Source organism: Molothrus aeneus, chromosome 2 (assembly GCF_037042795.1).
Source record: "Molothrus aeneus isolate 106 chromosome 2, BPBGC_Maene_1.0, whole genome shotgun sequence".
Classification (NCBI taxonomy): Eukaryota; Metazoa; Chordata; class Aves; order Passeriformes; family Icteridae; genus Molothrus; species Molothrus aeneus.
This window is the reverse complement of record NC_089647.1, coordinates 55,080,963-55,098,426: the sequence shown is the minus strand read 5'-3', so window position 1 is coordinate 55,098,426 and position 17,464 is coordinate 55,080,963.

Here is a 17,464-nt window from a genome sequence, read left to right as displayed (position 1 = left end):
AGCTATTTCCTTTCAGAGGCCTCTCCAGGCAGTTTTTTGCCTGCCATCAGCAGAAGCATGGCAAAGTTGCAGACACCCACCACTGTAGCAAGCCAACTCCACACACTAAGCACATTTGACATGGTAAATTAAAAAAAAAAGAAACCCAAACACTTAAACAAGTGATGTTATGAACTCTAATGAGCCTCAGAGCCCCACTCAGTAGCCTGTTGTCTGTGACAGAATAAAAGGGTGAGGTATTGCTCTGTAAGGCACTCAGAAAACATTTTGTATTGTGGGGAGCAAAGAAACACTGGCTATGAGAGAAGTAAAAGTGAAATATGGTGTTCACCAAAAGGATTTAGGAAGTGACAGCCCTAATGGAACAACTGACACTCTTGAAAATCCATAGATGAGTGATAATATAATATCAAGACAAACAATTAATTTTGAGCAACACCTGCTGCTCACAGCCCTTGAAGCAACATCAGGAGCTGAGCATGCTTAAACAAAAAGAGATGCCCAGTCTGGTTGAAGGCAAGAACAGCTATAAATAACACCAGCAGCAAGAGAGCCATATCAAACAGGATTTTGATCGTGCAGAGAGCACCAGCAGTCAGTTGAACAGCTGAAAGACAAAGAGGGCCAAAGCCTGATGCTCAGTGACAGGCACTCTCTGGGGAAGCAAGGAGAGGAGTATCTTTGGGGATTTAAACAACCTGCTGTCTGTGCTGCACTGGTTCCTGTGTGACCTTGAAGAAGTCACCCCGCGTGCTTCAGTGGCCTGACACAAAATAGTCTTTCTGAGAGTGTATCTGGGAAGGTCTGTAGAGCACTTTGTGATATCCAGATAGAAAGAGGCACTTGCTTGTTGGGACTGAGTGTTGGTTGGTGCCTGAGGGCATTTATGACCATCTGTATTTATAACCACACTCCAGAAAGGAGAGCTGCAGCTTTCAGAGCTCAGTCTGCAGTGGAACAGTGCTGGGAACAGCGTGGCTCTTGTTTTTCTCCCACCTTAGAAGCCGAACTAAAATTCAGTTTTAAATGAACACAGCAGTAACCCTCATACCCAAGCCTGCAACCAAGCACGTGCTGCAGTTGCCAACATGCACAGAGGACTGAGAAGTTTATCCTCCAGTCCTGTGTTTCTCAATGCTTCCTGTGTCTAAGTGTCTGGTCCTTCATCTGAAAAACCTCAGGGGCTCTCTCCAGAGCTGTGCAGCCAAAACCCCTCTGCTTCTTTGTCTCTGATCCTGCATGTCTTAGTGGAGCTGTGGACTGCCTGTGTGCAGATAATTTTAAGGACCTGCAGAGCTCCTTGGAGACTCTTCAACCACCATCAGAAGCCACCATCCTGTGTTATGGGGCATGGACAATCCCACCTCCACTCCTTGTCACCAAGAGCAAATCCTCTCAGGGAAGAGATAAATTTGTCCTTCTGATTCCCTGAGACAGCCCAAAAGGGAGGCACAGACAGTCCCCCAGCAGCCTCAACACAGCTGTCTAGAAAGGACCAAAGGTGAGCCAAAGGTTTGAGCTTGAGCCTTCTTCCTTTATCTTGCTGCCTCTGCACTGCTATTGCTCACCACATCAGAGACATGCCTGCTCTTGGTGTTACCTCGTTTCCTAACTGATCTGGATTCCAGCTGCAGGTATTCCCATTTCTAGTTAATCCTTTTTGTTTATAGCTGGTGAAAGGCACGATGTGGTTGGAATAAAAAGCACTGGATTTCCTCCTGCATGTAATGCTCTCACAGGAGTGGTGGCATCCCCTGCCAGAGGAGCCTCGAGGCAGGACATTACAGTAATCTAATCAGAAGGAGATAAGGGACTGGATGAGCTTTGTAGTGTCTGATATGGATAAACACCAGACCCAAGCTTGTCAACATTCACAAGAGAATAACGCAAAGCATTTGGATAGCAACAAAAAATAATTTTTCAAATGATAAGAACCATTACAATGAGATTTAATTGACATCTCACATTTTAAAAGCAAACCCAAACTCATTTCATCCATGTCTCTGTACTTGCCTACTTCCTTTGACAAGAGAAAAGAAGCTTGAGTTCGATTAGCTGACTTGACTGCACGCTACTCTGAGCTGAGAGAACACTTCTCAGGGACTAATTTATTCCACAAATATATTGTTTTTCTGCTCACAAAATACCCACAAACACATTGCAGTATCCGTACATATTTTTCTTTGAATTTTTTGGCACATTTTCATGAATTGTTTGTGAGTTCACTGTTTGCAGTGTCTAATGCCTGGGATCCAAGCGGTTGGTCAGGGGCAGCTGGTCACGTACATCACACACTATTATTTCTGCTGGTCTCTGGCAGAGACAGTCCTTCATGGGGTCCAATTCTATGTCCTTTGATGTCAATGAGAATCCCTCTCTCATTGAGAGGGATTCTCTCTTTTGAATTTTCTCCTGCACTTGGGTGCAGCCCTTTGTTAGAGAGCTCAAAGAAGCCATGGGGCTTTCAGTCTCTCAAGCTGGGCTCAGATTTATTTAGGAATCCAGCAAACATTCACTCCTTCCCACACAGGCCTTTCTCAGTTCCAGTGCAAAGAAAAACTTAAGTTTTCAAACATCTGATGGAGCAAACATTTTCTTTCCTTGCAACTTGCATGGTTGTTCAGACCAGTGAAAAATGATCATAAAATGGTGCCCTGCTGAACTTCACACTCCACACTAGTGCAAATAGCAAATATCAGATGAGTGAAGGATGAAGGTCATTGCCTGAACCCAGGATTTGCCAATTTAGTTTCAGTTTTGTAAAATGAAAACCCTGTGTCACTCTAGGAAGTTGAAATTTTAAAAGTTTAAATTTAAAAGTTTAGAACCTTTCTTTCTCATCGAGAGGCACAGTCCTTCATCCTCCCTATGTTTCTACCTGGCCATCTCCCTGGGCTTCCTGGTGCCTGCCTCCAGGCACCTCCAAACCCATGTCTCAACAATGCCAGGCAATGACCTGCCCCAGGAGGATTGCTGGGAGGAGCTGACAGGCCTGTGTATCTTGAGATGCCTGTTTTGATCTCCAGCAGTCATGGTGCTGAGAGGCAGCAGAAGAACCAGAAGGACTGACACAGAGATTTTTCTTCTACTCCTTCAGGGCAGTGCTGTACTCGCAGCTCATTTAATTTTAAGACTGTCTGCATATAAAAATATAAATTGTCTTCCCTTCAAAATCTCGTTTAAAAATAGCACTATTTGAGGAGTATATAAATAAGTAATCATTTGGAACACAATATTAGAGCTCCCTTCTTTAATTAAATGGTTGCTTGATGCATTTCAAAGCTCTGTTCTGACTCAGTCTTCCTGCATCTCTGTACTTTTACTGTTATGAACAAACCTCAGCTAACTGCACCATGAATTTTAAAGCAAACTGGATGGCTTGGAGTAATAGGACTATTAATATCCTAATTGCTGAGTTGTGTCTCAGGCTAGTCCATTCTCAGGCAGACAAAGGAAGAAACAACATCTCAGACACACTGTTAAGCAGGAATGACTTCAGTGGCCATCACTGTCTCCTTTTGACATCTGCCTTACAAGAGAACACAGAGAAAATATTCCAGTGACAGAGCACATATATGTATATATATATATATTTTTTTTTTTTTTCTTTTTTTTTTTTCTCTCAATCCACATAGCATTTGCTAGACACAGCCAGGAATGTAATCCTGACTATTCAGACCAACCCCTCTTCTGGTCCCAAATGCCTCTGGAGGGTAAGTAGAAAGGCCATGCATATCCCTTTGTTGGAGTGCATTCTTTGTGTAATCCCTGGATTGGGTCAGACTTTTTTTTAGTATCCCAGAAGTGGGGAATGGAAAACACACATGACATGAGGCCAACAGTTCACCCCATCCCCAAGCAGGATTATTGACTCTGCTTTATTTATTAATTCTGCTTCCTCTTCATGGTTTTTTTCTTACCCAGTTTTAAATTTTTGAAGCCACACAACTTTTGCTCTTCTCCCAGGGTGCTTCTAGAAGTATATTCTAATAAAAGCTCACTGATTTCTAGGTCTATAGCTTCCCTTTACTAATTTCACCCAACTACCTATGCTGTATACTTAAAGGATAACAAATGCTTTCCTTGGCATTTTAGAGAACCATTGGTGACTGTTTAGTTTTCTGTACATATTCAGCAGTTCTTTTTTTGCTTGCAGGTCCTTGTCATGCTGGGAATCAGATTTCCCCAGCACATCGCTCTTTACTTCTCATGTAAGCTTGTGAGCAGCTGCCAAACAACCAGAAGCAGTACTTTATTTTTTTTTCCTGAATGACATAAGGGAAAGGACAGGAGGTCCTAGCTAGAAGAACACAAGGAAAATCACAGCCTTTGCCTCTGGCTGGCTTGCTTAGACACTTGCTTTTTGAGTGGGAGAAAAGGAAAATAAATTATGTCTGAAGATGACCATTTTTCATCTGACATGAATGGACCTAAAAATTCCCTGGAGTCTTTCACCCAGAGGGCAGCTCACACTGTGTGTGACATGGTATGGGGTCCACACAATGGTTTTAAAGGCCTGTTTGATGTCTAAAGCAGCACTGGGAGGCCACGGTCACGTGATGAAGCTGGGAAGGAGATGAGGCATCTTCATGGGAGCTCTCTCAGTGCGATGTTTCACTTGCCAGGGTATTGTATACAGGGCAGCACAACCTCACAAGCCCTTTGCTGCCTCTCACCCTTCACTGCTCCAGCTTAACTGAGTAAATGTTTCTTCCTTCTCTCCCACCTGAGCTCAATGCCCACTACCCAGGCAGGGGCTGCTGCAGCTCTGAACCAGGATCCACCACCTCAGCCTCAGAGGGATGGGCTGGTGCTCACCCTGCACACTCATCCTCGGCGGCTTCCACAGCAGCGTTTGGTCAGAGCTCATGCGGGACCAGCCCCACCCAGAGGGTGCTGACCCTGACACAATCTTGCAAGAGGCTTTGGGGCTCTGCAGCTGGGAGCTTAGGAACTCCTGAAAATTCTAGTTAGTAAGGCTTGTGTTAAGATTTGTTCAGGTATCCCACAGAGATGAGCTGCTTTTAAATCCCAAGTTTAAATCCCCTTTGGATTTACAGAGGACTGCTCTGAGTCACCAGGCACCTTCTTTTCACCCTCTAAGGTACAACCTCTGCATTAGGAGGACACTCACACCTTGCACAAGTGTGCCACTCCTTTTCACATATTTTCTTTTGAATTCCTTCTGAATATGCAATGATACTCACCAGAGGAGCTGATGTTCAGAGTGAATAGGTGGACATTTCTAAATAAACCTTGTAAAACCATCTTGAGTTTTTCGTGACCTCAACCTGTGTGCTTGGCTGCTTTTGTTGTTACAAACATGAATCAGCCGGGATGCCAGGTTCAGGTCATGAGCAAGCATTGGATGGAAAGCTGCTGTGGGAGGGAGAGCAGGGCTGCTTTTGAATTTTCTCCTGCTCTTTTGGGCTTGGGAGAGTAAGGGTGACTGACCAGGCAGGAGTGATGTAGCATCAAAGCACACCATGGGTCTGTGACAGGGCTGGGAAGGAGCTCAGGCACATAAGAGACGCAGCTGGGGGAAGGAAATTTACAGAAGAAAAAGAAAGTGGGTTCATCTGAAAGCATTTTTTTTTTCAATTAAAAAGAGGAAGGAGAGATACTGCTTCACTCACTCTGGTCCTTATTTTTAAGCACTTGAAATGGAATAACTTCATAGGAACCTTTTCAACATCCAGAAGTGGCTCCTCTCTATTGGGCAGGATCTGTTAAGTTGCTTGAGGCTTGTGTGGTAATGACATTATCCAAAATAGCAGTGGTCTGTCTTTTATCAATTAGGAGAACAATGGTAGAATCATCTTTCACTAATCCTTAATCCTCTCCACAACTGCTTGAGATCCCCATTCACAGGATCTTTGTTTTATTTACATGTTTGTTGAGATGGCAGCTGTGGGATTGAATCAAATAACTTTCAGATTCTGGGAAATTTTGAGCCTCATAATGAGAGTAAATAACAGACTTCAAGAAGAAACGTTTAGGGAACAGTACAAGAAAAGTTCTGTTTAAACTTAGCATTTTATAATTGTAGTAGTTATGAGATAAAACATAAGTGAGGTACCAGCCATGCTCCCCATGTGTGTGACTGTAAGGACTTAATGGGATTTATTTCTCTGTCCAAAATGGTCAATGGGAGTTTTGTCAAAGCCACCCAGTGTCCAGACTGGGTGTAAGGACTTTGACTGACAGGAAAGCACAGTCATGCAAGCACTGAAATCTATGGGCACTTCTACATATCACAGGTGGGGATTAGATACAAGGCTTAGAGACATTTGTTAAATTTCAGTTTCTCTCCAGTTGCAGGTCGTAGTCCCCTTCCATGCAATGGAAGTGCTAAAGTGCTATCTGGAATTCTGTGTGGGCACTATCCCCAGGACTGCTGGTCATCATTGCACAGAGACCTAAGAATGATGGGCAAAGACATCTCCTGAGTGCAGTTTGGGGCAGTCTTCTTCCTTAACTGGTCATAACTAATTCTGCAGGTTGGATGGTTTGGAAACAAAGTCATCAAAGATGGTCTTAGCATTGCCCCTTAGCAGCATTTTGAGTTTACTCAGAGGCTCTTTTCAGATATTCATTTACACCCTGACTGATTTTCCAGACAGATTCCTACAGAGCCAATGTGGTTACACAGTAAACACCACTAGAAGCAGGCCAACATATGGTATCATTTAGGTACAGAGCAGTCCCAGCACTATTGTAAAGGTGTTTCAGTATCTCTGGTTCCATTTCTAAGCCAAATCAGCCAATTTGAACTCAAAATTAGAGGGAGCAGGGGGACAACGTGGTAAAAAATGTTTTATGATCAGTTTTCATCTGATACCATGCTTCATACATTCAAGAGAAAGAGACCTAAGGACAGGAGGGGAACACTGCCCAAAAAGCAGTTGGCTCTGTAGTCATCTGATTGCTCTGCTACAGGCTAGATCAGTGAGATGTCAAATAAAAATAGCTTTGAAGTCTTTACAATTAGACTTCTATACAGCCTTACCCAGCTCTGCTGACCTAACATGGGAAATGTGAGCCACTGTAGATACAAATAAATTCAGCAAATATGAGCCACTGGGATCTAGTGGCAAACCACCAGTTCCACTGTGACAGCTTCTTAGTGTTGCAAGCCGCAGCTGAAAGTACAATTGCAGGCAATGCAGCCAGAATCAGATGAGTGAGGGAAGGAAATTCTGGTTTTTGGCAAAAGTGAACTTCTGGGGAACTTGTCAAGGCATCTTGCCTGCCTGCAGGACTGGAGCAGTGTAAAGTTACTGAAGACCCCACAGGGAATGCAGATGTTTGGCAAAGGAAATGGGTGGAAGCCTCCAAGCCTCCCAGAAAGTGCGAGGAGGCTGCGCTGGTGAGGAGCATCGGGGTCTGTGGCAGCAGCAGAAGTGTGAGGCAGACTGGCCATGCCAGCGTGGGGTGGCAGGGCAGGCGTGCTGCCTGTGTGAAGGGCAGGGGGAGGGTGCTGTTATGTGTTTTGAGGAGCATTGCTGTGTTTGGCAACCATTTACAAACCAACTCTCTGCCTACCAAGTTGCTTTTACCCAGCATAAGGCACCAGATGCCTCAAGCTATCTGCAAACCGGCAGTGGGCTCCTGGCAAAGAAGGGCTCTGAGCCATGGGGAAGTTTGAGGGAGCAGACCTGGTCCTCAGGATCAGATGAGAACATGAAATACCAGCTCTCAGGCTGATGTTCCTATGCAGAAGGGACCTAGGACCCTGGTGACACGAGAAGGGGAGCACAGGGATTATGGCTTGGGTTTTGGCTCCAGCTGAAGCCTTAATGAAGGCACAGATTGTGGCAGCTGCAAATCCTCTCAGCAGTGGGATACAAAGCCAAGGTGAGGCTTTTGGCCTCATTAATGGCAGCAGTAGATACTGTCCCTCACCAAAATGAGCATGTGGGAAATGTGTAATAACATGCAAGGTTCACCACACAGAAAGAAGAACATCCCAAAACTACGCAGAAAAAAGAATTGAAAGGTTGTTCTTGCACTGTAGTGGTTCAGATGAGCACTGGTGGGAAGAAAATCCTTTGGAATTTTTTTTTAGAAGATCAGTTTCCTTCAATAGGAAATTTAAAGGTATTCAAGGAACTCAGAGTCTCTCAATCTCAGCAGTGCACTGCTCCCATTTGCCCCAGCACAGGCTTGCTGAGGTATCACACACCAGATTTTCAGTAGTGGCTAAGTAAAGATTTAGAAGTGCATCTATATTTGGATCATAAATGAGGCACTTCACACCTACTAAGCAGTACAGACTTCTCTTTCCTGAAAATTAAGCCATTTGTCTGCTTTAGGAGCATCGGCTTCCAACACCCGTGGTTAAACTGCAAGGCTTCTAAAGTTTGTTAGATATCCTTACACTGGGAGGCCAGCACAGCAAAATTCAGCAGGCCACCTCCTCTGTAACAAGATCATCACTAATGACAATGTGTTACCTTGCATTTCTCCAAACCTGTTATTATCTTGCTCTTTTTTGGTTCATAACCTCAAGCAATTTGAAGTAATTTCTGTCTTCCAAAGATAGGTGTTCAACATCTTCAAAAAAAATCAAACTTATTTTAAAAGGACCTTCTATTGGATGACAAAACTGGCTATCACAAGGGAAATGGTCGTGTTCATTTTTTCACTGGAGTGTCCTTGCCATGACTACTGAGTCACTCAGCAATGAGATGCTGGCACTAAATACATGTAAGAGAGATATGATGATCTCAAGTGAGATAGAAACATTGTAGGTTGACCTGCTACTGAGATATTTACTGTGCAGGTGTTTTTTTAAGAGAAAAATCAGCTCATGAAGGCTTTTAAGAGACCACATGAAGACTGGAAACTGCAGTCCATGTCCTCACCACCTGAAGGGCTCTTGGTGGAGCCCCAGATCAAGTGCAAAAACAGCTGCTGTGGACTTGTTAGAGGGAAAACAAATGGACTCCAGCAGCTCAGGGAGGTGCATGAAGATAGTCCTGCTGGAGGCATCTTCAGGAGGGTGCCATATACAGTGAGGCCTGGTTTTCTGGACCTTTTTTCTCTAAAAGCCCTGTTCATTCAGTAGTGGAAAAAGTGCTGACATTGTCACTTTGTTTGTTGGTACATAGATTCAGAAAAGGAAGGAAGGGCAGGTAGGAAAGCAGAGGGGAGACATAGCCCAGGGCTACTAAAAAAAGGGAAAAAAAAGAAAAATAAACTAATTTTTAACAATCAGTGCTATTTCTGTGTTGCACAAGAGCTGCACTAGTCATGCTGAGCCTTCATGATTGGTATGCGTATGTTTAGACTGTCGTTTCAGGAGAGGGCAAGAGAGAGTCCCAGGACTGTGGGAGACCTTCTACTTATAGCAATGAATTAATTCTAATTAGCCCTGGAAATGGGTCTCTCTGGCTCTTTGTTCTCTGAAATTGTGCTTTTCAGATGTGCACTTCTCAATTAGCACCTAATTATGATGGTCTTGCCTCCTTGAGGCTAGACGGGGTATAAAAAACCACACACACCCCCCACAGCTGTTGGAGTTTTGCCTCCAGCTTGAGCAGCAGAATTATTGATATCAATTTCAAGGGCCTTTCACTCTTGTCCAAAATCCCTCAGAGTGCTGAAACATTGCTGTTTCTGACACTACTGAGAATTATTTGATGCTGTGGAAAATACATCACATTTTCAACCCTCACCAAATGTAGTGAAAACAAAATAGGCAATATGTGTGTCCAATAGTCTGTCCCTCCTCTGCTGTCCTGGAGCACAGGAAACAAGGAATCCAGATGCAAACCTCAGCAGGTTTTGGGGAATAACTAGATGTTTCTAGGCTGTTTGCTATCACCAACCTTCCTCTTGAACTATTGTTAGATAAGGGTGGTAGAGATCTAACCTGGATACAAATCAAGTTTCCCTTATGCCAGGGACCCAAATAATTTATTTCCCCACAAGCTAGTTCCAGTTTTGTAGAATACTGCAAACCCAGCAAAGAACCTTTCTGCCCTTGTGACAGTGGTTTTGGCTCTAGAGTCACAGGCAGGGCAGATAGATGGGGAGGAGAGTCACATGAGTGTCAAACTCGCGCTGCTGGGCCAAGGTCGATGGCCCACCTTGCCCCACAACCTGCCTCTGTTGATGGTGGCAGGACATGCTGCACAGGGACTTGAGTGAGTACAACCCTGCTTTTTCCCTTTATGGACCTGTTGTCCATGAATTTACCCAAGAGCTTCTTGAACTAGCTGATAGTATCAGTACCCACCATCCTTTGCATTAATATATCCCAGGAGTCCATAGCTCATTGTGTAAGAAACAGACTTTCTTTCATCTGTTTTAAGATGACCTCCTAGTTCAAGCATCATTTTTTCAGTGTTACCCCTCATTTTAGGCAGCATATATTTTCTTATGCAGGGGAGAAAATGTTTCACTTGGTCTTTAATCTCTCTCTTTGTACAAGGGTCTGTGAAAAATGCATCTGCTGAAGGACGTGACAGGATCATAGAAGCATCACAATTTTCAGGTCCTTGTGGATGCACAGTTGTTCTCAGATAACAGGAAGTACAGTCTGCTTAGCAGTTCTCACGTTCTTCTTGCATGACGATGTCACTTCAGATCTCCATGGAATAGTTATGGTCTGATATTTCCTTGGTAATACCAAGGGGGATTAGCAATACTGCAGGGACCCTGTGAAAGTAATGTTTTAAGATAAAATTTCTTTGCAGTAAAACTAGAGATAAGACAAACCCCATCTCCAATCAGTCAGAGGCTTTCCATGTCTGGGTAAGAACTTCATGCAGATGCTAATTATTTCTGTGCTACAGTAGACAGGCTCCCCAGACCTGGGCTCAATTTCAGCTCCAACCAAATCACACATCCTCAACCTAGACAGTGTCTCTGGGAAAGGAAGAAAGCCTTACACCAATAGCAACATAATATCCCTCCTTATACACATATAAAACACAGCTACGAAATGTTTTCTTGTTGCAGGCATTACAGAAATGCAGTGTATGCATTACTATTGTAATAGCTCTTGGCTGTAGTTTTTCTCTCAGTGCAAAAATCTGGCTCCTGAAGGGAAAACAATAATCTTTAGATTAAATTAAGTTACAGAACAGTTATGTTATCAAATAATCTCTATGAAGATTTCCAGCATTTCTCTTTCCTACAGAAAATTGAAAAGATCACAGAAGCAAATGAATGTAGTTTGGCTGGTTTAAGTTTAATTGTGTGTTAACTTGTCCTCAGCTATGTATTTTGGATCAGATGGAGTGGTCAAATGCAGGAAAGTATAGAGAAAAGTTGTCTGGGGAGCTGGGAGTTTGCAGCAATGCAGGATTTCAATAACAATTTAAACAAACACCAGCCAAAAAGGGCAGGGATGTATTTGATCCTGCCCTGAGCACAGAAAGGAACCAGATAACTTCCTCAGGTCCCCTTCCGGGCTAATTTGTGTGATGACAAAAAATAGCAACAAACTAACAAAGTAGAAGCCTCTGCTTCCATTTCACATAGCACTTGTCAAGAGTGTCTTGTCTGCAAAGCCAACTTGCCAAGCTGCTGCCTGCCTGGACGGCATGCTGGAAGCAAAAGGATTAGTGGCTTCAATGGGACAGCACAGACAGAAGCACTGCTGTGAACAAAAAACTTCCCAATGATTGCAACATCCAAATGTTCATCCTCAGCCACATAATTCAAACTGTGACAACAGTGGAATAACAGCCACGAAGGAGAAAAAAGAGGAAGGGAGGGAGGAAGGTGGCAAGGAAGGCAGAGGAAGCAGGAACCTGCAGCACACTCCACACTTAGAACCAGGAAGGCTCCACTCCAACAGCTACCACTTATCAGAGTAAGAGGAAGAGGGCAGCTCATTGAATGCAGAAACTGCAACAGGCATCACTGATGGCAAAGAGCAACAATTGGAGATGACTCTGTGGGTGTGAGCCGAAAAGAATAATTTACTGGAAAACACTAAAAAAAAAAGAGATATCTTAAGTCAAGTGTATGTGCAGTTGTAAGAGAAATGTGTGCAGTGCTCTGTAGAGATCTTAATGCTATATTTTTTTAAATCACCATATTACAAGCCTTCCCAAACAAAAACCTACTGAGATCTCTTATAAAATTCAGTGCTATTACATTTCCAATACACTTGTATAGAGCCCCTTTCTGCTGAAACAAGCCTGTGAAGTAACATGTGCATCTAGATCTGTTTTCTGCTCCTCCTCCCTTGTCAGCCCCATTTTATTATTATTCCCTGATATAACAGAGCCAGTGTTATTTCTGAGCCCTAAAGAACAAGTTTCCACCCCCTAGAAGTCACTCCTCCATCAGCTGAGCTGTAATCATTGACCCTACATAAGCATTTGGGCTGCCTCCTGCAAAATAAAACCCAAGTATTTAAGTGAGGCCGTTTCATCTGGCAATTGAGGCAGGCTGAGCACACACATGGTTAATTAGTATGGTTCAGCCAGCAGGCAATAACTCATTAAGCTACAGTAACTCAACTATGTTTGATCATGTGCTTTATGCCCCAAGGCACTTCATAAGTAAAGCAGTAAAGTCAACTTATCTACCATCTCAATTTCTCTCTCCCTCTCTGTTTCTTTCTAACCACAGAAAACCGTGGCTAAACCACAGAGGATAATTTCTGGACACAGAACAGCTCACCACCTTCCTCCTTTTGGCAGACTGCTCTTGAACACTGGTATTGTGTCTCCTTTGAGCTTTGCTTACCCTAAGCTAAACACAAGGCCTTTCACTCTCCCCTCCGGAGCCTTGCTCTCCTTGGGACTTGCAGTCACACCTTTCCCAAGGTGGAATGCCAGAAACCAGTCCCAGGTGATCCAGCTGAAGGGCTTATCCCCCACATCCAACGTGCAACATCCCCATCTGTCCAACCCAGCCCAATGTTCCTTCCTTCTACAGCTGAGTCATTGCTCCATCAGAGCCTCCTTTGCAGCAGCACAGCTTTATTTGCCTTCTCGCTCCCACTGTGTGCCTGTGGAGCTGATTATTTCAGCATAGGTGCAGATTTGTGCTTGTCTTCACTAAATTGCATCCTGTTTCTTTCCAGACCATTCCTCTAATTACTGAGATCTCCTGAGCACTAATCCCCTCCTCCCTGGTGGCTCTCGCTCTTAGCTGAAACTCTAACAAAAGGGCTCTCTACCCTTTCATTCAAATTATTAATGAAAATACTGAATAGGCCTGAACCCAGGCCTAGGGATATCCCATGGGAGCCAGCTCAATAAATCTCTCCTATTTGATAACATTCACCTGGTAACTGCTCTCTGAGTACTCTCAGTCATTTCATCTGAACTTTTTCTCTTTGATTTTCATACAAGAATGCTGCATTTCTAAAAGTAACATATTGTAGCTACAGCTTCTCCCTATTATATGGGACGTAAGAATTTTTTTTAAATGGTTAATGCTAAGAAAACATGCAGAAGGGAAACTAACATCCATGTGTCAGAGCTGATTCAGCTGGCTGCTGTCTGTGGAGGATTAGGATGTGACCAAATGTCCCAGCCTGCAAGCTGCAAACCCATTCCAGCATTCACCAAAAGCATCTGCTGGTGATCTCCTCTGCAATAAATAAGATGATGGACTAAATGGGTTTGGGAATAATTTAGTGTAACAGTTGCTGAACTGTGGGCATCCTAATTTCCATGAGATTTGGATCAGGCCTGTATCAGGACAAATTCACTTTCCAGAATCAAGTCTAAGGGATTTTACCAGCGATCTCCATTCCCAAACAGGTAAAAATTGCTGAGCTTCAAACCCCACATCAGAGTAGAATGTTTGTTTTATACAAGGGGGAAGGAAATCACCTAATTCATTCCCTTGTGCTCTAGTAATTTTGTGATTTGCATAATGAAATATAGAAAGATATGGTAACAAATCCATGTATACAAAGAACTTCTTGGTTTTGCTTTTCACATCCTACTGGAGAACAGAAGCATGCAAGAAGGCAAAATAAAACCCTAAGCCCCTATAACACTGTATGGCATGGTAATAAAATATTGCTCTCTAAAGCAAGAGCCTTTGAACTGCTCATTAGAGAAGCCCTTCCCTCTCCACTGGTTTTTAGAGGCAGCCTAGGGAGATTATGTGCTTAAGTTAGTCATTTAAATTTAGATACCCAGAACAAACATTGCAGACTGCCCTCCTCCCTTCCCAGAGCAAACTCTTCACAACGACACAAGAATCCTTCTCTTTTTAAAAAAGAACTGGTACCACAACAAAAGAGTTGATGAGAAAAGAAGCATTTCACTCACTCTTCAATGTGGAGGTTGTTTGTTTGTTCTTCTCACGTCAATGGTGCCTAATAACTGGACAGGAACCGATGCTAATTAAGCAAAGGGCATTTCTGATCACTGGCTGAGAATTCATTTGTGCTAACAAGAAACTGAACTGTAAAATCAAGTCAAAATATTTTTTCTGTCATTCCCAGTGGAAGTCAAAGCTAACACACACTTGTACTTCCGCTTGCTCTGCAGGCGTCTTGGCGCCCCTTTCACTGACATTGAGTCCTGCCAGAAAAGTCCATCAGGTCTTTCAGGTTCCCACTGGCAGGAAAAGTGCCCCTCTCATTGCACCAACATTTGGAAAACAGAGAATGTGCTGAGTCTCAATGTCCTTCGAGCCTCCATAAATCACTCATAGAAAAGAGCGGAGATTAGTTGTGCAGCACTTTGTATGCCCAAAAATCAGAACTGCAGTAGGACCTCCAGAGTCGCTATAGAGGGATTTCATCACGAGGGAGAGAGGCTGAGCAAACAGCAAGGATGCCTTGTCACAACAACATCCTGTCCTTGCAAAAAGGAGAAAGGCTTTTGAGGGAATGACAGAGCTTTGGATCTCAGCTCCCTGAGGCAAGTTCAGGCAAGTTCAGACTCATTACTTTCGTGCAATGGATGGTTTGGGTTTATTATTAGATCGAACGCAAAAGAGCCTTGCCAAGTCTGAAAGTTCATGATGTTTCAAGTGAAGAAAGGAAATGTCTTTACCTCGTAGGGAGGCTAGTTTCTCCATTACAGAGCAGGCCAGGAGTTACTTAGCTCTCATTCCAAAAGATGAATGGAAGGTGACTGAAGAATAGTCTGCTGGAACCCAGAGGCAGTTCTGCCCTTCAAAGCCTGTGAGTGAGGGCACCGCAGTGTTCTGACTCTGACTGAAATTCCCATTTCCCAGTCTTGCATTTTCTGCTGCAAATGAGATAAACATTGATATAGCACAGAGCAAACAGAGTCTGCTGTGAGGGTCATCAAGGGATTGCTGGCTACTCAAACAGAAGAAGATAGGGTGGGAATTAAATGTATAACTTCAAGACTTGCCCCCTTGTTCACAGTTCTTTCTCGCCCCCCTCAAAATCCATCTTCATGACAACTGGGCAATTTTTTTCTGTCTGAAGGCTGAGGCTGTCCCAGAGCCTCACTGCTCTCAGGCTGGAGACATCCTGTCATTTCCAGCCTTAGCTAACAGCAGACACTTCAGACACATTTGCTTTCGTGTAGACCATCTACCCAGCTAAAATAATTTGTATCCGTCCTTTGGGGTTACCTGCATTATTTCAATAGACAGCAACCATAACTATTCACCGCCCCAGTTTTCCTTAGCCACAGCTAAGGAAAACAGACCAAATATTTTTTTTTGCCTTTCATCAATTAGGTAATTTTTCTCCCATTAGCTCAGTTTTATATCCTTATCTGCACTTCATTTCAGTAAAATAGCTCTCTCAGGAAAGTGAGTTGTGTAAATCAAGGCTTGCCAGCATCTTTATTAGGGCTGATTATGTCCTTCCTCCATGCTAGCTTTTGTACCTACTAGGTCTGCTTTGCATTTTCACGGCCACCTTGTGTTTGTTCACCACAGTCAAGTCCAGTGCTCAGGTCTGTCCAGGCCAAGTGCCTTTCAGTGGACAAATTTCCCAGAGCATAGCACAAAATATCCTTTGTGCATCACTTTGCAGCTCTGTGCTGCCCTGTCCCATCCTGCACATACTAACCTGCTCTGCAAACTCAGACAGTTCTTCACCAAAACTGCCCTGATCCTGCTCTGTCATGACAGTGCAAAATAAAGAAGGGTACACCAGGGTGCTGCCACTGGTTTGTGCCAAAGGCAGTCCTGTAGGTATTGCAGAAAAGCAAATCCAGGACCAGTGTGCAAGGAATGCCACTGGCATGTTCCCTCCAGCTTGATGCTCCCCTAAAACACAAAAGCTGTTTCTCACTGTGAGCCATACCTTTACCTATCACATCATTCTTACACTAATGCTTGTCTTCTTTAGATTCCCTGATAATTGTTCAGGTATCCACACACCAAAATCATGTCTTAAAATTCAGCTGTATTGCATCTATTTAATCTCTCCTGTGTAGAAAATGAATTATCATTACCAATTATCTACCCATCTATTGTTTATCATTCAGACTAGTCTGGCTTGAGCTACCTCTGCTAAACCTAGTATGAATTTCATGGGTGGAGGGGTTTTTTTCACCCTGAACACCCTCTTAATTTTTATTTGCCCTTCAAATTTTGTTCTGTGCCTTCCAAACATCCAGGCCACAGTGGTCAACTGGCTAGGTAGGAATAATTTCCATTTTTCTAAATCTGGGTTAGCATCTCTGATTGAACTGGCTTAAAGAAAAAGCAGTTAATTTTTGATTAAAGATTTCATGCAAATTAGTGAATGAGGTTTAGGGGATCTGGCAGGGAGATGATCTTATCTCTGTGGTAAGGTGCACTGAGTGGCTTTGTTTTTACCTGTGGTGCCACCACTTGAATTTTCAGGCCCTAATTCCTAAGAACTTCCCTGATTTTACCCCAAGTATTTAACATCTGCTTATAGAAAACTGGATGATAATGTGTTTTTAACTTGATGCACTACCTGAACATCTCCTGCCTCTTTCATCACTGCCTCATTGCTCACCTGTTGTCTGCTTTCTGTTTATACCACAGAAAGAACTTAGCTTCTTGCTGTGCTTGCAGGGTCTAACTCAGCTTGACTTACAGCAACTTCCTTTTAAAATCAACCCATGGAGACGCCTTTGCTCTTGGTCCTTCTTCTTCACCAGTGACCCTCTGTTGCTTGTCCAGGTAGGTCTGAAGTCTTCCCTTGCAAAGTCCATTCCAGTTGAAAACTGGAACGTGTGACGCACAGCTTTTGGCATGTCTCGTTTTACAAAAGCAGTGACAATGTCAACCCCAGCCCACGGGTAAGGAGGGTCTGAGAGGCTGAGCACACAGCCTCTCCCCAGATGGGGAGGTGCCACCTGTCCTAGCACAGGGACAGCCTGCACCCCTGTGCTCCCCCAGATTTCTGGCTTTTCTGGTTCTCCAGCATCTCTGGCTCATCTTAACCACAGAGCAGCCCCAGAGCAGGCATTAAAGAAAAGTGTGGAATGTATTTCCCTGCTTGACACTTCCAGGTTTACTTGCTCAATAAGGTGTATCCTTCACTGGGATGGCTCTTCATTCCCACAGCTCC